The 22,911-nt window shown below is 43.5% G+C and overlaps 1 protein-coding gene across 1 annotated transcript in view; it reads left to right on the top strand.

The window, feature by feature from the left end:
• The first annotated feature begins 987 nt into the window (after positions 1-987).
• Positions 988-22,911, top strand: part of Lpp (LIM domain containing preferred translocation partner in lipoma) — a 633,514-nt gene continuing 611,590 nt past the window's right edge. Inside the window, exon 1 of the mRNA XM_026389376.2 lies at positions 988-1,075. The gene's annotated coding sequence lies outside the window, so the exon portion shown is untranslated. The remainder of the gene's footprint in view (positions 1,076-22,911) is intronic.

Below are 22,911 nucleotides of genomic sequence, written 5' to 3'. Positions count from 1 at the left end.
CAGTTCGCATACTTTTTTTCGAAGCTGTAAGTACAGAGCAAGCTGTAGTTGTTTTAACTCCTGGGGTTCACCTCTTTCAGCACAGTACAGGGGAAGTTACCCTGAAGCAACTGAATGTCTCTGTTCCTCAGGGCTCACTGTCAACCAGAACCTTCCCAGAACTAGCTCTGGAAGGGAAATACAAAGTCACTTCACTGGGTGGTCCTCCTGCCTAGTCTGATATCTAACCTGGTTCTCAGCTCAGGGGTTAGGAGGCAGTCAGGACCCTGCCTGCGGGCTGGAATCAATCCTGAGGGGAGACAGGGACTCGGGTCCCGCTCCTGGATCTGTTGAGCGTAGGCTCTGTGGAAATCATTTCTTTTCTTCAAGTTTCAGCATTCTCACGGGTGAAGTGAATGGGTTGAAAGTTTTGTCTCTGCCAGTTTGAATATCCTGTAAATTTTGAGTCTTGCTGGGAATCCGGGGTGGGGCTCAGGAGGAGGTCTGTGGAAGGGAATACTTTAGCTCAAGCTCAGTCCCCTAATTTGGCACCGACATAGGAGACTCAAGTTGCCCCACTTCTCTAGCAGCCCCTCAACTCCGCCGCTTCCTCCTACGTCTCCTTCCTCTTCCTCCAGTGGAGGCAAGCCTCCACACCTCCCTCTTTCCCTTCCTCCTTTGCAAGTTCCCTACATTCCCACGTCTCCTCCTTTTCCTCCCAGGAAATGCAATGCCCTCTGTGCGCCCACCTTTTGGCAAAGTCACTGCCCACTGCGTGCGACCCCTCCCCCGCCGGGCGAGCGCTGCGCTGCGGCCCGCGGGCACACGCCTTCCCATACCTTACATGGACAAATGCGTGCAGGCAAAGTCAGGAATTCAGGCCCCTGACGTCAGCCTCCAGCGCTCAGGGCACCGCACGGGAGACCGAGGGGAGGGGGTGGGGACGGTGGGGAGGAAGGAGGGGGAAAGGCACCAACCAGCAGCCGCTCCAGCCCTGCCGAAGTTTCACTTTTTGTCTGTGGGTTCGCTCCCGGGCCCCGCGCGAGCTTTCCCGGGATAAGTAGCTTAGCGATCGGGGAGAGCCGAGCGCTGCAAGGTAAGGGCTGGCTGCACGACCCGGGACGCGGGGCGCTGGGCGCGGGCGGCGCGCTCGCCCGGACCGGTGCGGGGCGTGGGGCCGGGCCTGTCCGGGGCTGGGGACAATGGGAGGGGGAGTGCCGGGGCACCTCCTCCTCCGCCTCTGCCTCCGCCTCCAGCCGCCGCTGCTGCCGCTGCCCCGTCTGCCTCCTCCCTGAGGTATTGTTGCAAATCCTCCTTCCTTCCCCCTCACCCTCCGCCCGCGGGCGCTTCAAGAACCCCCAGCCCGCTCCGGGCGAGAGCGCCTCTAGGGTGGCAGGAGCGAGGGGTGCAGAGCGCCCTTCCCCGGCCGCCAGGCCCGCGGTGCGGAAGTGCCGACCGCGGCCCAATCACCGGGTGCACGCCGTGGGGGAGGGGGACCCAGAGTTTTTGGGGAAGCCTCGATCGGGGGTTGGGCGGGGTTGGAGTCTTGGCGCGCCCCCTGCCCGGGCTTTCTGGGCGCCCAGGGGGCGGGGCCACGCCTAGCCGCTTAGAGCTTTCGCGGAATCTCAGTTGTCACAGTGGAAAGGGCCTAGAGACCCAGTCATTCAAGTCCTCCCATTTCAGAGTTAGAGCAATCGAGGCCAAGACTGGAGGGTCTTCCCCGAAGTCATTCTTTAGAGATCGAGCCATAAATAAAGTAGGTGGCTCAGGACTCCTACTTCCCGTTCTGTAAGCATTTCTAGAGTCCCCACTGTGTGTCAGGCACTTTGCTGGTGTGTTGGGCCCAGATCTTACCCTCAGGGAGCACTCAACTGAGTGGAGAAGCCAAACCTGACCCAATAGGAAATGTTAAGTGCTGAGGGGAAATATAAGGATAAGAGTTTTAAGGAAATGGCCTTTGGAAGGGGCTGTGCTTGATTGTTGCTTTTGAAGGATGGGGAATTTTCTGAAGTCAATCAGCCATGGAGGAAGGGCATTTCAACGAGGCAAGTGCAGATCAGAGAAGACTGAATAAAGGGTGGGAAATAAAGATGAACTGTAAATGGGGGCATAAAGTTTGGAATAGGGACGGGTATGACCTGAGATGAACTCGTCCGTGGAATGGTACCTGGATTCTTGGGCAGAGTGGAGTCTTTGGGATTCAGGGTCCCAAGAAAACTCTACTTTCCTTTCCTTAGGAGGGTTCCACCACTTTCCCTCCAACAGGAAAGGATTAGCAAGAACTCAGGGTTATCTCTGAGCTACTTTCCTCAGCCAAACTCACTTAACATTGTTTCAATCACCTTATTCTTTTGATCCCCCATCCCCTTTTCTGGATGTCTTGCCTCTCCAATAAAATGAATTGTCACAAATGTGTTAGTGACTTACTGCTTTTCCTCTTCCTGCACGTGTGCATTTTAAGAGAATCTCTAGAGGAAGGAAGGGAAGTGGATGGGGGTGTCTTTAGAAAGAGCTAACCTTCTCTCCCATTCTCACTTTGCCTCACTCTTACAGGTAGGGAAACATGTAGAGTTGAGTGTCAGCCCTAGAGCAGAGTAAAGGTGGACCGCGGTGGGGGTACAGAACACCGAGTAGAGTTCTCTCTATTCCATCAAGATCCTCTTCCTTGCAGAACTTCTGCCAGCACCAGGGCCAGTTAAAGAGGAGATTATGTATCTTGCTTCTGATGCTTGCAAGGCAGCCCTTAACCCCAGGGCTCAAGTTTAGAATGTAGAGTCTGTAGTCAGTAGTAGCTATTGAAATGGTAGGGGTACAAATTTGGGGCCTCTGGGTCAGACAGTCCCTCAGGGTCAGGCACCCTGTAAATAGCATAGGCTTAGCCTTGGCCTTGGCGATAGGGAGGAAGGAGAAGCTGAGCCTCTGAGCTGATTGTTATGGTGGGAATGAGTGGGATCCCTCTTGAAGTCACATTCTGGTGGAGAGGTGATGCCTCCAAGAGAGGGAGACAATTTCAGGAAATGATGGGTGGGAGAGGAGACTTGATTATGAAGGACTTTAAAAATGCCAAGCTATTGAGTTTGGATATGACGCGAAGCCATCATTTGAGGGTTTCCAGCAGGCTGGAACATGAATGAGAGGGGATTTCTCACATTGGGAAGCCTCCTGCTGCCCAGTTTCAGTGAGAGGTGATAATTTGGTTAAGAATATTATCATTGGGTGTTTGTTCATTTAATTGACATGTTACTGAGTACCTATTATATGCCACTGACAATAGCAGGATCCTGTTTTTATTAAGATAAATTGTGTTAAATTAATTCTAAGACACTTTTTCAACATTTTAATATCACTAAATCTGGTTGTCTTATAATCACGGATGTGTCATAGTTCAACAGGTTTTTTTTTTCACTTTAGGTTGATAATGACACATCTTACAGTCAATGATTGAAATTTGATAAAATTTGTTAATCATGTCCTTTATGGATGTATATTACTTTGCACTTTACAAAACACTTTAACATCATCTATTCCATTTGAATCTCCAAGATTCTCTGAGAATTAAGCCTGGTGACACAGCCACCTCCATTTTAACTCTTCTCCAGGGTTACCTAGCCAATTAGGAATGTGCTCAAAATTGCGATCTCAAACTTGTGATTCTTGTTGGTAATATGTGGCTTCATTCTGCTGCGTAATTAACATGGGTTAATTGGGAACAGGGAAAGAATGTGATTAGATTTGATTTCAGAATGAAGGCTCAGGGTGCTGGAATGTTGAGGGGGTTTTGGCCAAGGACAATGTATAACTTATAAGGGTTGGGAAGCCCTCTTCACCCAGAGATCTGCTGTATTAAATAGAACAAGGACAGTGAAACGGAAACTGGTAGGTAACATGGTAAGAACGAAGGCTGGAGATGCACAGATTTTACCTAGAAAGAAGAGCAGTGCACAGAGCACACACTTCCTGACTTTGCTTACTGTATACCAGAACTGGGTAGGCCCTGGGTATAGAGATGAGGAGGGCATGGTCCTTGACCTTGAGGAGCATAGGGGGAGGGCGTATGTGGTGGAGTGGGGGATCTCAGTGTATCAGGTGCTGTCAGTATGTTTTGGCTGCTCTGAACCAAACTCAGGGAAGCCTTCATAGAGGGGGAACTGTCTGAACCAAATCTCTAGGACTCAGTGGGAACCGTCAAAGTGGAAGAATGGCAGGTGAGATTCCTGCCAGGCAAAGGTAGCATGGTTGATTTTCTAGGCTATGTTTTAATGGCCAGCATGAAGAGCTGTGGGAAACGGAGAAAAGGGAGGACTCTTAATTTTTGCTAAAAAGAAATGTTTACATTTATCTCATAGGCTGTAGGAGCCATTAGCTGATTCTCTAAAGGCTTGTGATTCACAGAATAAGGCTAGACAGGGCCTCTGGAACTATGGATGTGGGATTAAGTATTTGATGGTAATGTAGGAGGCATAGTAACACTTGCTGGATCCAGTAACATTGCTGGATGAATGAACTTGAGACTTTGACCCAGGGTATAATTAGGCCCTCATTCAGGTATGTGCATTGGTGGGTGGGGACTTTTCCTGGAATATAGTTTTGGAATGCTACGCTTTGGTGGAAGAAACTTTCTCGAAGAAACTTGCCAGAGGTGAGGAAGCGGAAGGTAAAATCGTGGTGCAGTAAGCTAGGACCTGGGTAGAAACCCATTGACGTGAAGGTGCCTATGAGGCAGAGAATGTGAGGGCATGGGAGGGTAGAGGAATGGAAGTGTGTAGTGGGAATTGCCCTGCCTGCCCGGTGGCCCAGAGGACATGACTGGTGCATTACTAATGCAGGTCACTGAGATGAGATTGGAGGGTGGACAGGTGGCTGGGGCATTAATGTGTTGAAGCAGGTAAACTGTAAAATTAAAGTTGGAAAATGTTTATCTTCTTATCATGTTTAATGATAGTATATAATTTTAGACATTTTGAGTGCTTGCTGTGTGATTATTAGTTACCATATTGATTCATTGAGGTAGGTTTTATGAGTGTTATGCTTTGGATGTGGTTTGTCCCCCTAGAGTTCATGTGATGGAGGTGGGAGGTCCTCAGGTCATTAAAGGTGCACCTTGGGGAAGATTAAGGTGGTCCTTTGGAATCCTGTTAGTTTTCCTAAGAACATGTGGAAGAGCCAGCCTGATTTGAATCACTCTTTGGTTTCCTGTTTGCTGATGTCATCTCTGTCCCCCCATATGTTCTCACTATTTCGGTATCATTTTCCATGAGACCTTTACCAGAGCTGAGCTGATGCTTGTACTATGGTCCTTGAGCCTCCAGAACTGTGAGCTAAGTAAACCTGTTTTCTTTATCAACTGTACCAGCTTCAGGTATTAAGTTATAGTAACAAAAAATGGACTTCTATGATGATTATCAATCTCATTTTGCTGGTGAGAAAATGAATTTGGTAAGATAAGGTTGCTAGCTTCTTCGCCACTCCTTTCTGTGCCCACAGCAGGAAAAGTTCAAATTGATAATGTTTTTCAGTGTTTTCCGGGACTTAATTCAGCACACACTCCTTGGGGCTTGGTGGGATCACAGTTGAGGATTTCTCTGGATGAGTGGCTTCTTTGCCCCACCTCCTTCTCTCTTAAGCTGCCACCATGCCCTCTTTCTTTGGGTCTTCTCTCTTCAAACCTAATTGGGAGGACTGAGCCTCTGCAGCAAATCATCTGCTCCTCTCAAAAGTGCCTACTTTCCCACCCAGTCCAATGTGGGGATAAGGATTTGATGTATCCAATAGAGAGACAGTTGGGGCTATAAAAAAAGTGGTGGGGAGTCTCCATCTATGTCATTACCTTTGGTTTATGGCTCCTGCAACAACTCTGGAGTTGAACCAAATCCCTCCTTTTGGATCCCTTCCTCCAAGAAAGCTTTCTGGCTCTGGACTCAAGGAATCAGCTCTAGTTCTTCTTTTTACCTACCTGCCTCAGGTGGGTCATTTACATTTTGGTGACTCATTGATAAATGGATGAATGAGTTGCTTATTCTCTGGGGGAGAGGAGGTAGATCCTAGGAATGGCAACTGGTGATATGAATAATACTTTGTCTTTCTTATCTTTGAATCCCTCTCATCTCTGATGCCTTGAAGATGTTTAGTAGCTATTTGTTAATGAATGAACAATGTCTGTTGATATTATATAAACATGAATCACCACTTCACCTTAAATATTTGCTTTTCTATCTCCCCTCTACTTTTAGATAAGTTTCTTGAGGATTGCAAAGATGTCTGCTTTATTACTGGTGATATCCCAGTGCCCAGAAGAGTGCCTGGCATGTGATAAGTGCTCTGGAAGTATTTGCTATGGAAAGAGAGGGAGTGGCCTAATGGTTCACTGCCACCACAGGATAGCAATCATGGCAAAGGGGACCATGATTTTACTGCCTCGAACCCTGAGCCTACAGAGATCCAGGACTGGATGGAGAATCACCGGTGCTGTAGCTGCCACAGGTGGCATTGGGCAGTGCTACCAGTGGGATGAAAACTGGGGGACTGGGAGTGTGGTGTTGAGGGTGTGAGGTCAGCTATGTTAAGAAAAACTGAATGTGCAACTGGCTTTTTGCTTTTCCTTCCTTCAGCCAGGCAGTTTTATTATTCTGTTTTCATAATCCAGGTCTTTGCTTGTGCTGTTCTCCCTTCCTGGATCTTCAGCCTGTTGTAAACCTATGATCCTTTGATATCAAGATCAAAATCCTCTCTGTGCCATGAAGCGATTTCCAGAGTCCTTGCCTCTTTTACTCCACCTATGAGTGTGATCACACACAGCTCCATCTCTTGTATGAAATTCATTACATGTGTACTGAGTGACTACCGTATATCAGGCAGAAGTGCTGGTTCCTGGCTTATAAGGAAAACAAAGACAGGCTTTGTCTTCAAGGATCTTTCTTCTAACATAGGAGAGAGACTGAAATAGACTGTGCTAAGGCCTTAGTAATGAGCAAAGGGCGAATGGGCACATTGGGAAAGGAGTGACTGACCATCTGGAAGATTTGGTGAATACTTATGGAAAAGAAGACATTTGGTTTGGATTTTGAGGAGTGGGTATGGGTTCTCATGATAGATAGGGTTGGAAGAACTTTCCAGGCAGGGGAAAACTTGATATATATGCATAGGCTTGAGGACTAGAATTTTTTAGGGAATGAAAAACTGTTTGGAGATCATGTGAAGGGTGTGGCTGGCTAGGGAAGGTTAGATGGTCAAGGGCTTGTAGGCTGAAGTAAAGATCATGACAGAGGTGGGGTGGGGAAGAGCTTTTATTACTTTTTGAGCAAAGGAAGACTTTGTTGGATCTGTGTTTCAGGGAGCTCTGGGAACAGAATGATAGCAGGTCAAGGCAAGAGGCAGTTTAGAGATTGCTAAAATCTCCAGGACAGGGAGCTAGTCCTGTACCACATCAGCAGAGTAGAGAGAAGGAAAAACAGATTCCAGAAACTGTTTGTTATTATAATAATAGGAACTAGCTTAGTTCTACTATTATCTTTTTTTTTTCTCCAGTTTATCAGACCTGGCTACAAAAAAAACTATTTTATGGACATCAAAGCTTATAGTCAGTAGGAGGAGCCCCAAATAGGTAACCAGTTCCTGCTTTACAAGTATGGCCTGGTTCCTTGGTGGTTACAGTGACCCAATCCCTTAGTATACAGAGAAGGAAACTGAGACCTAAAGAAAGGAACAGATTTAGTTAGTCACATTTGGTCCTCATTCCCAGACCAGCCCTGTTTCCAAGGTGCTTTTCATTCTCAGTTTCTGTTGGACTTGACATATCCCCTACCTTCCAAGGGCTTTGCTTTGGAGAATTCAGGGAGGGGGTATAACTGGGAGATCATTGTGTCTCAGGCTTGGGCCTTTCACTTTACACTTTGAAAGCAATGTGATTAAGATGGTTCTGGCTATTTGTGTTATTGCCTGGTTATTATCTGTGTTATCTGGTTATTGTGTCATTGACATTGATGTCTGCCACTTGCTTGCAGGAACCAAGGTACTGGATCTGTGCTAGCTCCATCGTTTCTTATAGGTGATGCTCCCTGCCCACTTCCCACCATTCTCTCTTTATTTTTGCTGGCCTGAAAATTTTCAGGATGACAGTCTTAGATGCATTACAGGCAGAGGCTCCTATCTTTTTCTTCCCTCTTAAACCTGCTCATCACAACCCATCTTGCAGAGCCCATTAGTATTTCATAGCCTTCATAGCACTTTTTATGTGGCAAATGCATTTTACGATCATTTTTATTACTTAATTCCCAATTGCAACTCATTGTGTTGGCAAGATCAGTCTTGCTTCACAGAGAGTGGGCAAGTATTCAGGGCTGAAGAAACCTTCCCACGAAGCCTTCAGTGGCAGAATGAGACTCGGACTCCTGTCTTTAAAACTCCTGTCCTGCTTCTTAACTTCTGCAAATGAGCAAGAAATAATTGATATGTACATCTTCAGTAAGCCCTATGCAGAGGTGTGAGAATTTTTTTTTTTTTTTTTTTTTTTTTAGTACTGGGGATTGAACCCAGGTGTTCTTCACCACTGAGCTATATCCTCAGCCCTTTTTAGTTTTTATTTTGAGGCAGGGTCTCTCTAAGTTTCTGAGACTGGCTTTGAATTCGTGATTCTCCTGCCTCAGCCTCCTAAGTGGTGAGACCACAGGTGTATGCCACCACACCCTGCAAGAAAGAGTTATTATTTCATTAGCACTAATTAGTAGAACTAGCTGCCTGTGAACAAGGCTTTTGAAAGTGTTTTAGTCAACTTTTTTTGTTGTTGTTGCTGTGAATAAAATAACTGACCAGAACAATTGTAGACAAGGAAAAGATTATTTTGGGGCTCACAGTTTCAGAGGTCTCAATCCATAGAAGGTCGGCTCCATTCCTTGTGGCTCAAGGTGAGGTAGAACATCATGGTGGAAGAGTGTAGTGGAAGGAAGCTGTTCACATGATGATCAGAAAGCAAAGAGAGAGGCTCCACTTGCCAGATACAAAATATATACCCCTAAGGCACACCCCCCAAAGACCCATCTCCTCTAGCCACACCCACCCACCCTCAGCCGCCACCCAGTTAATCCCATCAGAGGATTAATCCAATGATTGGGTTAAGGCCTCTCATAACCCAATCATTTGTCCTCTAAATCTTTTTGCATAGTCTCACATATGAGCTTTTGGGGGACACCTAATATCCAAACCATAACAGAAGGCAAAACTGAGAACCAGGTGTTGACGCAGAGTCTGAAGGTGTGGGTTTCACCTTACTGTCATTTTTGCAGTACCAGATAGTTTTTGGTCTATGGAAAACCAAGTCCTGTGTTTGAGTCACTCATGAGCTCTGTGATCTTAAGTTCTGGAACATCCCTAAGCCTTAGTTGCCTTCAAAGAGAGATCGTATGATCTCTCTTTGAGATCACAACACTCTTGTGAAAACCAGAGAAATTCCCCTTGATGGAGCTTTATAAATGGTAGTGTAGTGTGTACTTGTGGCCCCTCCTGGGTGTTCGGTATGACATCTGGCACACAATGATGACTCCTTTTTCTACTGATGGAGGTCATGGGATTTAGATCCGGACAACTCCAAGTTTAAATCTTAGCTATGCCATGTAGCAGAGGGGTCACTATTTGGTTTTCTGATTTACTCCTTTTAATGCCTCATTAAGGAGGGCACTGTGGTTGAAAATAGTTTGCTCCAGAACATGGGATGAGAGCCACACACATTCACAGGCATTTCCAGGCTGTGCAAGAGTTCGTTTGTCACCAGTGAATGGCTGTGCAGTGTCCCTCTTTCTACCATGACCATCCCAATCTCTCTTAAGTTTATTTGTGTTGTATTTGCATTTTTTGGTCCTGTGGGATGTCCTTCTATTCTCCTCTGCTGCAGGAGTTGGTTGTGCAGTAGACTCACATGATGGCAGTAAAACCCCCAGTAGCTCAAATGGAAAGCTAGTGCTGAAGGATGAGCCAGGTCTTCCACAGATGTGTGTGTGGGAACTTTTCTTGAGGCAGGTAAGCAAGGGGATTGGGACAAGCCCGGGTCACTGACCTCATAGAAATGTGCTTTGGCCTCTACTACTCTTGCTGTGGACACTTGCTATAGCTATTGTCAGTGCTGCTGGGGATTGAATCCAGGGGCACTCTATCACTGAGGTACATCCCCAGCCCCTTTTATTTTTAATGTTGAGACAGGGTGTTGCTAAGATGCTGAGGCTGGCTTTGAAGTTGCGATCCTCCTACCTCAGTCGCTTGAGTTGGGATTACAGGCCAGCACCAGTATACATGCCATTCCTTGGCATTTTTAAGAGAACATTTAGTATGTTAAAGGATTTTTATCCTCAATTTCCTTACGTATAAAAATGTCTGAAGCAACAATACTTGCTTCATGGCTAGAGTGGCCTTACTTTCTGGTTGGCGCAGTGGAACCTCTGTTTATGTCTGTATTCTAGCTTATTTAACTAGTATCCATACTGTCCCCTTCCTTTTTCAGAGGTGTTTTGATTTGGAGGATAAACTGTATGGCCACCCTATTCATTTGTGAATATTGAGTGAGACATTTTAAGAGAGCCTAAGGCTATGCCTAAATTAAGGACTTCAAAAGTGACCTCAAGAAATGTCTATTGAATGAACTACATTTATAAAAGTAAAAGTTCTAGGATGTTTGAAGGCAGTGCAAGATTGTAGGCATTTACTAGGGCAGGTAAAACATGTTAATATGTATGCAGAATGTAATGAAATACCATGGGAGAGGTGCACATGAAGCCCTGGTGGCCTGTGTGTACCTGCCAGATCCTGTGCAGAGGAAGATCATTGGAATTGCTTAGTCTCAGCTGAGACCTCAAAGGATGGGAGGCTTAGACCAAGGAGCCATAGGGCAGCCCTGTCTACTAATAGATAAAAAATGAGATTGATTCTCTGTCCTTGTGTGTACAGTAGCTGTGTTTCTGTATTATTTTCCATGCAGTGGTCCATCTTGATAACAACTTCTTAACAATAACTGTGGAAGTCCAGTGCTATTCTATATTCAGTGCCAGCATGTCCCCAGAGTCACCTACACTTATTCTTTCTAATGAATTTCCACTGAAGACAGGTTTTGTTTAGTTCCCAGGAAGAACAACTCAGTTGCCATTTGGAGCTTCTGTTTTGTTTGGTATGAAAACTAATCATTTTCAGGAACTATGGTAAGGAGTTGCCACCCAGAGGGTGGGTATTCCGTCACTTATGGGAAAGGTAAACTTTGCAGTGACCAGGCAGGTAAGTGGCACCTTTTCATAGACTAAGGTGAAAGGTAGGTCAGCATTCCAATAGCTGCTCATTTCCACCCTGGAAATCTTTCTCCTTGGCCATAGCTTAGCAGCCTCACTTGGAGAATTATTAGTATTGACAGTTGGACAGAACCCTAAGGACACATTTGTCTATCACTGTGCACACTTTTGTATTCATTCATTGGATAGCATATCTCAGGTGCACCTGTGAATGAACGAGTGCAGACTCCAGCATGAATCTTGGGAATAGAAATTTGAATGCAGTGTCGTTCCTGCCTCTGGGAGGTCAGATAAGTAATCAAGCCAGTATGTACAAGTATGTGCAAAAACATCTGTTGGCTCTGAATGGATGGTGACTAACTCAGGGATCTGGAGAAACTGCAGAGATAAAGCCATTGTTATTTGATTGGGCATTGAAGGATGAGTGGGCATTTGGTGGGCTAGAGGAGGAGAGGGTATTTATGTTGGGGAAATGACTTGAACAGAGACATGGAAGTAAGAAGTGCATGGTGCCTTGGAAAAATGGAATTATGGGGGATGCATTGCAGAGCAGAGAGGCTCTGGAGATGGGTGGAAAAAGGCCTTGATTGAGGCTTCACACCGAAAGTAGCATCACTAGGGCAGTGAGAGGACTGAACCTATGTTTCAGGAGAACATCTGAGTAGTGTGGTGTGCTGGGTGGATTGACCCCACCAATATAGTATGGCACTTTTTTCCCAGTCCCCACTTTTTTTGAGGGACTGTAATAAACCCAGGCCAAAAGATAAAGCAAAGCTGAATTAGGGCTGAGGCAATGGATCTGAGAGATAATTCATAGATAGAATAGAAGTCACTCAATATTCTCATTTTACATAAGAGGAAACTCAGGCCTCTAGAAGGTGACACATGCAGAGTCTGCAGCCTGGTCCTGGCATAACCCTGAGGTGATCCCATTCTCTGCTCGGAGTCTTAGAGGGGTGACAGAAGGCATGGCTTTTGAGAGAACTCAACACCCTTTTGATCCTACACAGATTTCACGAAACCTCCTATTCTGCATGGGATGGACTCTTATTGGAGATACGGAACCTCTGATCACTAGGGATAGTCAAGCAGTGACTGATTGGAATGTTGCAGTGAAAATTCAGGCTTTTGTTGAAGACTGATCTAGAAGGTCTTTGAGGCCTATTAACCCTGACCTTTTATTTCAAATTTATTTTTAATTCCTGTGAAAATATATTTATAGCGGTCTTATCTGGGGCCACCTGTTCTTTTGGCTTATCAAGGTTATTTGAGCCAAATTGGACTACAGGCAAAGTGGATGATTGGGTTCTGGGAAAGGTGGGTTGTGTCAACAGGGAACAACTGTTTGGTGACAGGTAGATCTCACCAGGGAGATCTCTGACCTAGAATAGCTTCCATGATCCTGATCAAAATGGAACCTACCGTTACATTATGGCCCTTTCTTCCAGTCACCATTTTTTTATAGTTAACCTTGTGTTTTCCCCACATTGGTGCTGTGAGCTATATTTTGTTATCTAAGTACGACTTGTCCGGACCTTGAGGCTGAGAGATGGTGAAAGCCTTGCCCAGGACCCAAGGTAAACACTGAGCCAGGACTTAAGTTTTCTGTTGGTGCAATGCCAGATTCTTCCTGTTCCTGGCCTGTGCAGGTCTCCAAGTCACTCTAGCCTTTTGTTCATATTCATATCTTCAGCCTCCATTGCAGTTCCTGACATGTGGTAAGAATTTCATTAATGTTTATTGAGTGGACATGTGAATGAATGAATAATAAAAAATGTAAAAATGACTACTCGGGTTTGAAGAACATATTTAGTAATAAAAAGATCGAACACTTCCAAACATTAATTAGACTGTTACCAAAAGACAATGAAAAAGAATTAATTTAGAATACACTTATTCAACTTCATTAAAAAGAAAGATCAAAACCCTTTTACCCAAATACCTCTTCTGATATTTTATATGACCATAACTCTAGTCTTTTTTCCACATTTTGTATTGGTGCATTATTATTGTACATAATGGTGGGATTTGTTATATATTCTTGCACGCACATAGTATAACAATATAATTTGGCCATTATCATTGCCCAGTATTTTCCCGCTCCATCCCCTCCTCTCTTCCCCTCCTTCTCCTGGTCTATTTAATCTCCCTTCAATTTTCATGAGATCCCCACACCTTTCTTTTCCTTTTTCCTCTCTAGCTTCCACGTATGAGAGAAAACCCATGACCCTTGACCTTCTGAATTTGGCTTATTTTTGCTTAATATGGTGTTCTCAAGTTCCATCTCTTTTCCTACCAATGACATAATTTTATTTTTTTAATGACTGGATAAAACTATTATGTACATATACCACATTTTCTTCATTTCTTTGTCCCTTGATGAACACTTAAGGCATCACTCTGATCTTAACTCCCTAAAAATGTATGTCCATTTTTTTTGACATGTGAATGATGTTTGTGTATACTTAATGTTATTACAAAAAATTCTTCCCTGTTTTTGTCTTATGTTTTTATTTTATGTGACTAAAGATTTGTTAAAATCAATAGCCCTAGTGTAGGCATTATCCTTATAGGCACTAGGATAGTTCCACTTTTAAAAAGTTCAAATGCAATTCAATATGTTTAAAAATGCAGTAACAAACATCCGTGGGCCATAACTTTTATTCCCTTCTAAATTATTTCCTACAGGCAGTTATTTCTTTGGCACTTCACTTTCCCCCAACCATTTTGTCTCATGTATTATGTGTTTATCTCCCAGGGATGTAGTAGAACTGCACGGATGCTTTGGGAGTCAGGTTTAGATTCAAACCATAGCTTTTCCACACATCAGCTCTATAACCTTGTACCGGTGATTAACCCTTGTGAACTTCTGGTTCCTCATCTGTAAAAGGGGAGAAGTGTGCCTTTCAGGTGACATGACCATGGGAGGAATTCTGCGGTCAGTGTAGTAAAACACCAGAGCCTGCCATGTGGGGCCACCGAAATACGTTATTCCTGTTCTCTTTGAGGGGTTCTCTGTCTCAACCCACCATTTAGTCAGATGCCTGAGCTCTTTTAACTTTCATTTCTCTATTGAGTGTGATCCATAGTAGACCTTAAATAAGTGCTGATAGACTGGTTATGTTTTCAGATTTTTTTCTTTTTAAGAGGAGAATTACAGGCACAGAAGCCCCACATATTTCTGTTGCTTTTCATGTCAGTTGCCATTCAGCCTCGAGAAACTAGACTACTAATTTGCAGAGTCATTTGCAGTGTATGAATCAACTTGTTTCTCTGTATCTTCACCACGATTTAATTTTATAACTTGCATTTGTCTTAGCAATTAAATTAATATGTAAGAAGTGATATTTCATTATTGCTTTAATCTGCATTTCTTTAGAAAATGAAAAAAAAAATCCCAAGTAGTGGCTTAGGGCTTGTATTTCTTCTTGTGTCATTTGTTAAATGACAATATTTAGAAATGTTCTAGGCTGGAGAAGCTTGGTAAGAAAGGTCTAAAAATGGTGAGTGTTTTGAGTTGCCTGCATGTTATTCATGGCATTCATCAGTTCACTCAGTGGTTATTGAGCACCTACTGTATGCAGGCAGTACTCTAGGGGCTGTACATATATGATGAAGAACAATATAATGAATGGAGTCAGGATCTCTAATCCAATCTCATTTTACACCTGAGGCCTAGAAAAGTCAGGTTAATTACCTGGGGTCATACAGCCTATTTAGCAGCTGAGCTGTTTATTCCAACAGTAATGATTTCATGGAGACATCCTGGAAGTTTCAGTTTTGTGATGTTAAACAAATCCTCAAACTGCGACCACGCTGAGTTCTGATTTTTGGTTTAGAAAATATGGTCATGGGTCTTCTGAAGTGTATTCCTTCCTAGGTCTCTCTGGTGCTTTAATGTTCATTCATTCTTCAATAAACAAAGAATACTAAAACAGGACCAGAAAACAAAAGAACCCCAATCCAAGTAGCTTGGACCAATTATGAACTTTTTTGAATATGTTTTGGTAGATGGGGGACAGATGACATACTTCCCTACAACATAAAATAGTCAATTTAGATTTAATAAGGCAGTTATCTTCAGGTAATAAAAATTCAACTAACTTGCCATAACTATCTTATTTAAAGTCAATTAAGAGCCTCATATTCCTCACTTGCTGGGTAAAATTTAATAGAACTTCAGTTAAGCATTTATTGCTTATTTAATTCAAAATTAAGTTAATCACCACAGTTAGTAACAACCACTGAGTATTTAATTAACATTCAGCTAACTATCTTATTAAGTCTAAATTAGATACAGACAGGTCTTGTTTATCCCCATTCATTTGCGCACACACTTCCCCCATCTTACCCCAAAGGGCCTTTGGTTTTCCCATGACTTTCCTTTTCTGACTTGTTTCATTTTCTTCTTGTTGACATCCAACTTGGATGAAAGAAGAGGAGAAGAGGCAGGAGTTGTCATGCTATGGGAACTTTAGGCTTGAGGCAGAGCTGAGGCACTTCTCCATTCGGTTCTGTTTCATTCCATTCCATTCCATTCCATTCCATTCCATTCCATTCCATTCCATTCCATTCCATTCCATTCCATTCCATTCTATCCCATTCCATTCCATTCCATTCCATTCCATTCTGTTCCATTCTGTTCCATTTCATTCCATTCCGTTTCATTCCATTCCATTCCATTTTTCAAGATAAATGAGCACTTTCTCTGTGTGAGGCATTCTTTTAAGCACTGAGGAAGAAGTACAGGTCATCTTGACATGTTTGGTTTCATTGTCTTGTCTAAATGAGATGATTGGTTTTATTTTCTTCATACAACACCTATGGCCCACGGTGTGCAGGGCCGAGGGCTGGATGTGGTGGATGCCAGTGATTCTGACAAGGTCTATGCTCTTAAGTAAACTCAGGGTCTCCCATGGGAAGTGCTGTCTGGAAGCATGATGTTCCTTTAGAATACTGTGATTCCATGAGACAGTGTTTCCCAGAGTTTAAGGCTTTCCTTTAGTGATCAAACATGCTTTGGGAAAAGTCACTGTGGCCCATGGATTCTGCATATCAGCCTCACAGCTGAGGAAGGGTGTGTGGACATTAACCCTTGTAATAGTGACACAGAGTCAAAAGTTCTTTTTTGCTTGAAAGGCAGGCAAAGTGGGAGACTTGAGATATAAGGACACATGGCTGGTGCAGCTACGAAGTCTGGGCAGGCCTTCCTCCTGGAGAAGAGGTGACCTTGTGTGACAGAGCAGCATGGAGGGTGGCCACAGAGTCACCGGGAGTGAACAACAGTAAAATTCTGACAAGGCTGATTGGGTGGACACACCCTGACACATTGCTGTAACTTAAACCTGTTTTGTTACAGCTTGAATCTGAAGAGGTGGGAGGCAGATGACTTTTTGTTGTGGAACTCTAGGTTTTAGGTTTTGTTCCACCTGAGCGACTGCCCATCTAGAGAAGCCATCGCTGATATTCTTCCAGAGGGCCTTTTGATTCCTCTGTTTGTGAACCACAAAATCTTTTAGGAGTCTTGGCTCCTTCGTGGACAGCTTCTTCTGTGTACCCTGCCATTCACCATGTACTCTGCCCTTTCTTCCTCCCTAGCTTCCCGTATTGTCTTAAATCCCCCGGTGTCTCTATTTTTTATTCTTATCCATCTGTATCATCATTTTCACCCAAGCCAGGCTACTCTTTTATATTTTTCATTTTTATGCTTCATTTAAAATAATGTGGCTAGTATTCTCTCCAGTTGCAAAAAGATGGGATGTGTTAGACAAGACAGAGGATAATGTATAAATTTGGCCCACCATACCCTGGGGACTGGGCATCAAGCTGTGTTCTTTCAGAGTCTCAGCCATACGTGCCTGTTTCCTGTGTCTGAAAAGGGGCACAGGCAAAGGAGTAAAGAGACCTGGTTTTATTTCTGATTCCATTTTGGTTATGAGTTTTCCCGTCTGAGTAGCAGTTTATCCATCAAAATGTTAGTATTAGGCTGGGTGTACTCTCAGGGCCTTTCAACTAGAAATTGTTGAGTTTAAATATTTACTAAGTCAACAGACGCTGAAGAGAGCCTGGCTTGTTGAACAGACATACATTTTAGTACCTAACAACATGAGGACACTCGTACAATGAGCTTAGCTCCATGCCCACACGAGGTAGGCAGGCATTCTCCGACAGCGTGACTCCTTCTGGGTTCATGTTCTTCATATTGCCTCTTGCTTTGTAGTCACATCTTCTCTTCGGCCACCCAAGCTTACCTCTCTTTTATCTCTACTGTTATTGCTGTGAGTTTTCCTGTCCCATTTCCCATCTGGATAGCTCATTATGCCTTATCTCATGTCCCTTTCTGGCTCTGCCCATGGATGGTGTCCACTTGGGCACCTTCTGAAAACAAAAGACTCCAATGGTGGGCAGATGGTGGGGGTTGTTGATCTGTGCAGCAGTAGATCTTTCCAAGGGACCATCTGTACTTCAGAACACTTTTTTTTAATTGAATAAATATTCAAAAAAATATTATTTACTGGGTGAGACCAAATCTTGCCCTCAGTGTGCCCCATGGTGGAGGCAAAAAGCTTACTGAAATGCTTTCTTTTTGACACTTGGTGAAACCATAGTTCATGAGGTACTTTATAGTTCAGAGAGGAACATTTTTTTCCCCCCAAATAAGACAAGACACTGTTGGGTTGTTGGTATGGATGCTTGAGTGTCTGGCACAACAGGTCCAGTGCAAAGCATAAGCTTATTTCACGGGCCTTGAAAAAAATCAGCCTCCATGCTTAATTTCACCATCCACCTGAACTATGCTTTAGGGATGAAGAGCTGACTGGACAGTTGTCAAGGGGCAGACCGGGGCCATGAGTTAGGCTAGTAGTGCATGTCTTGAGGATTGGTGTGCTGGAGACATGCGGAGGACAAGTTCAGCGTTGCTCAGTTGCAGATGGGCTATTGGCAATGGCAGTGAGGTTTGGTTTCTGCAGTAGAGATTTTCAGAATTTAGGAATTTGCCTTAGAATCTTTTTGCTTCCTCTTTTTATTAAAGTAATATTTGTCTTTCAGTCTTTCTGGTTAACTTTCAAGGTATCTCCATAGACAGGCCTACTTAGAAATTTCCAGAAACATTTTGAAAGCTTTGGTCTGAATATGCAGTGCTTAAGGTCATGGACTCTGGATCTACAGTGCCTGGATTTATTTGTACCCTAATTCTGCATTAATATTTAACGCAGGGCTGGGGCTTGGGCTCAGTGGAAGAGTACTTGCCTAGCATGTGTGAGGCACTGGGTTCTATTCTCTCACCACATACAAATAAAATAAATAAAGGTCTATGACAACTAAAAAAATTTCAAAAAAATTTAATGCAGATATTACTTGCACTTGTTACTAAGTCTCTTTAGGCCTCTGTTAACCTCATCCACAAAATGTGGATAAGAAAATTATGTATCTCATTGTGAGGAATATGTGAATTCATATGTGCAAAGCCTCACGCATGATACGTGTTCATAAAATATTAGTGACTGTTGTCGTGTGTTATCCTCATTGAGCCATAAAGTGGTGGGTTTTTGGTTATTTTTGTCTTTTCTAATAAACTTTTATTTTTGGAATAATTTTAGGTGTACAGAAAAGTTGTAAAGATTACCCAGAGAATTTCCATAAACCCCTCACCCAGTGTCCCTCATTTTGGATGTCTTATGTCATCATGGCACATTTATCAAAATTAAGAAACTAACATTGGAACATTCCTGTGAATTCCCTCCAGTGTCTGTTTAGATGCCACCAGTTTTTCCATCAACTTCCTCATTCTGTTCCAGGATCCAGTACAGGGTACCACATTGCATTTAGTTCCCATAGCTCCCCACTGAAGAGTGGTTCTAGGACTTTCATTTTTCTTACTGTTCAGAGAAGGATTCTTTGTAGGAAAGTCTATCACCACCTGTAATGCAGAATGATTAAACGAGAGACTGCAATGTGGAGTGGAATGAATGGGACCCACTTTTCTTTCTGTCCTTGTTTTTCTTCCCCAAAGGATCTTTTGCAAAGCAGGACTTAAAAATTGCTACAGTCCACCCTCCTTGTTTTCAAGGGAGGAAACTGACTGTCTCCCCTGCCCCTTGCAAAGTGTAATGACAATGCTCGAGAAAGCCGAAGTCCTAGAGAAGGCCAGCAACAGATCTTGGAGATCCTTGATATTGTCTCTGTTGAATGAGCAAGTAATAGTCAAGAACTTTCAGAAATCGGGGTTTGGATCCAAGGTCTTTCACAATTTCCCTCAGTTTTCGTTATCTATAAAGTGGGCTCATTGATCAGCAATATCTTAGAGGATTAACTCTCAACACAGTGCACAGTTTTACCTCCTGAACTTTAAGTGAGCTGATATGTTCATGTTTAACACAGTCGGGAACATAGTAGGTTCTCAATAAATATTTAAGAGAGAAGCCTTGAAAGTTAGGAAAATTTCCTTAGGGCTTACTTTAGGAAGTCTAGGACATGTCAATGCAAAACTAAAATGAGACATTGATGAGAAAATGTTTGATCTTTAGAAGGGGAACCAGTGTCTGAGTTTCTGATAAGCAGGATATATACTGTTTATATTCTTGGACGCTTTTATCATACAATACAACATTATGTTGTATTCTGATTTTCACACAAATTGGATCCTGAAACTTCTTACAGGAATTAAAAATACAAACTCGTGGGCAGCATGTGTTTTATAAATTACAGAAAACAGAAGTGTAAAGACATGGCACAGCAAGTACAAAGAAGCCTGAGATAGGCACTGGTACCCAGAGGGATGTGTGGATGAAGGAGCCAGGATGGCACGGGAGCCAGGAGCAGATGAGCCACAGGTGCCCAGCTCCATTCTCAGTATGTGGAGGGAGCAAGACAGATGGGATGTCCCCAGCAGGGAGCCTGCCTCAAGGAGCTGAGGGCCAGGCAGAGGCTGAAAGTTCTGTGCATGGCTTTCTTTCTTTTCTTTTTTTTAAAGTTTATTTAATTTTTATCTTAATTTGTTATATATGACAGTAAAATACATTACAATACATAATACACATGTAGAGCACAATTTTTCACTTCTCTGGTTGTATATGAAGTAGAGTTACATCACTCGTGTTCATACATGTGCTTAGGGTAATGATGTCCATCTCATTCCACCATTTTTTTTACCCCCTTATCCCCTCCCTTTTCCTCCCTCCCTTTTGTCCTATCTAGAGTTCATCTATTACTCCCATGCTTCCCCTTCCAACCCTGCTATGAATCAACCTCCTTAAATCAGAGAAAACATCGGCATTTGGTGTTTTTGGGATTGGCTAACTTCACTTAGCATTATCTTCTCTAGGTCTATCCATTTACCTGCTGTGCATGGTTTTCTTATCCTGCACTTCTGGTCCTGTCCAGCAGGGCCAGCTGACTTTTGGAAGCTCATCTCCATCACTTTCCTTCACTCTCACCATTGTCCCAGCATTTCATCCATTTGGATTCCTCATCACCTGTTTGAATCCAAGCCGACCTTCAAGGTTCAGCGTTATAATACATCTCCTCCATGAAGCAAGCTTGGCTTTCTGTCCACCCACGTTAAGCAGGGAGCCGTGGCTTCCTCTTTAAGTGCCTCCCTGCCCTTTATCTGTACTGCATGCTTGACCCTGAGCGCTGTACTTCTTCTTTTGTACTTACCAATTTGCCTGTCTTAGTTTTGGCTTTTGATTTTTTTAGAACATTTATTCCTCCCTGGAATTTGGCAGACATGTAGCATACAGTGGTTGACTGGATGGATGGACAGGTTGGATGTGCCTCTCTTCAACCTTCATTCTTTTAGAGTAGGAATTTAACTTGTTCAGCTCTGCATCTCCCAGCCCCAGTCCTGCATGCAGTCACTCGTCCATTCATTCCACAATGGAGTTTCAGACTCCATGTCAGAGTAGCAGCAGTGAACCGTCCTTTTGTTGATACTCTGCACAAAGAAAATAGTACCTTTGGGATGTATTTTTATACTTACTAGGTTTAACTTTTTTTTTTTTTTTAAACAGATGAGGACCAAGCAAGGAATGTTTGTTTTGTTTACAAGTTTCTCTGCCTGGCATACAAAGCAAATGTTCTCTTATTCATTCAGATGGGTTTGTACTATAAAGAGATCACTGTGCTTAGAAAGACCCTGTTCTCAGATGTTAGGGCAGTTCCTCACTGACTTGCCTTAGCAATAAACCACCTTTCCAACTTTTTAAAAAATGGTGCTAGAATGTTAAACAACTACCCTCTCTGGTACCAGGAACTCCATAGTCCCTCCTATCTGGTTTAGAACAGAATATGTGTTTTCTATCTGGAAAGTAAGAAAGTCTAACGAAAAGGTAGTTAATGTTTATTTGAGATTTGTAAAACATTAGCTAATAAAATTAATTTGTTTTAAAAAAAGGTAGTGCCAGGATGCCAATGTGTTCATGTTTGATCATCCTTGCTAATGTTTTAACTTTTTTTTTTTTTTTAATACAGTGACAAAATGTGTACTGCAGAGATGGTAGATGGAGAAAAGAAGTGCAGGGCCGGAAACTGCCTATGTCTAGGGCCCCCTGTATTAGTCACAGGAAGAAGCGTCAGACATGACCACATGAGCTGGCCAGCTGACTTAGGTTCATGGCAGATCCAAGTCAGAGTGCCAAGACAGGGAGGGGTTCCTGGATGGTGAATTACAGAAGCTTAAGGTGCTCAGAGTGGTAGAGCCAGAAAGATCACAGAAGTGGTCCAGCCGAGTGGTTCTCAAACTTGAAGGAGCATCAGGCTCATTCTGGCGGGGTTGCTGGGCTCTGTCCTGAAGGCTCTAGTACAGTAGATCAGGTGGGGACCATGGACTTGAATTTCTAACCACTCACAGGCACTGCCATTGCTGAGACCCACTGATAATGTCCAGCTGTTTTCCCCGCCCCTCTTTTCTTTTCCTTTTTTAAAAAGAAAGAAATGGGAAGATGAGATGCAGCAGATTGGTGGAGAGGACTTGCCTAGTGTCACACAGCCTGTCAGATTAGCCAGAGTCCAAAGTTCTGACTTGCAGACTGCAAGTCAATTGCCACCATTCAGTACAGTACTTTTAGTTCTACCTGAGAGTGTAACTAGGTGGTACCAGCTTGGCCCGATCTGGTTGAAGTCTTATTTTTCAGGGTCAATTATATTGTTTTGCCCAACTAACCCACATTTATTGACCAGTGCTTTGCACTCAGGTCTTGTTTGGACCAGAGGTGGCCTTCTGTTGTAGTGGTCTCAGAGTATGGGCTTCAACTGGTCAGATTGCCAGTTGTTACTTTTTTAGTTTCTCATCTGGCAGCAAAGACAGTCTTACCTCCTAGGGCTACAGGTAAAAGGCTGGGAAGGCACCTGCCCTCAGTGTGCATTCTGTGAGAGGGGCTCTTCTCACAATCACTATAAAAGAAGTGGTTCCACCCTCTTATGCATGAGCAGCTTCCAAGGTGATAGAACAGAAGGAGAAGGCTAGAGTTTATTGGAACAAATAGAAGGCTTGGGAAATTTGTGTGGAAAACAAACAAACAAACAAACAAAAAAGAACTTGGACTTGAAGGGCACTGGATATGATTGCTATGTTTTCCATGATGGGTTTAGGAGCTGGAGAAGGCCTGGCTAGAAGTTGGAGGCTCTGTGGAAAATAAACATGAGATCTTACTTGAGCCTGTGCTTCTTC

Source organism: Urocitellus parryii, chromosome 2 (assembly GCF_045843805.1).
Source record: "Urocitellus parryii isolate mUroPar1 chromosome 2, mUroPar1.hap1, whole genome shotgun sequence".
In the NCBI taxonomy this organism is placed as follows: Eukaryota; Metazoa; Chordata; class Mammalia; order Rodentia; family Sciuridae; genus Urocitellus; species Urocitellus parryii.
Note: the sequence above shows the minus strand (reverse complement) of the source record. Positions and strands in the feature narration are given on the sequence as shown.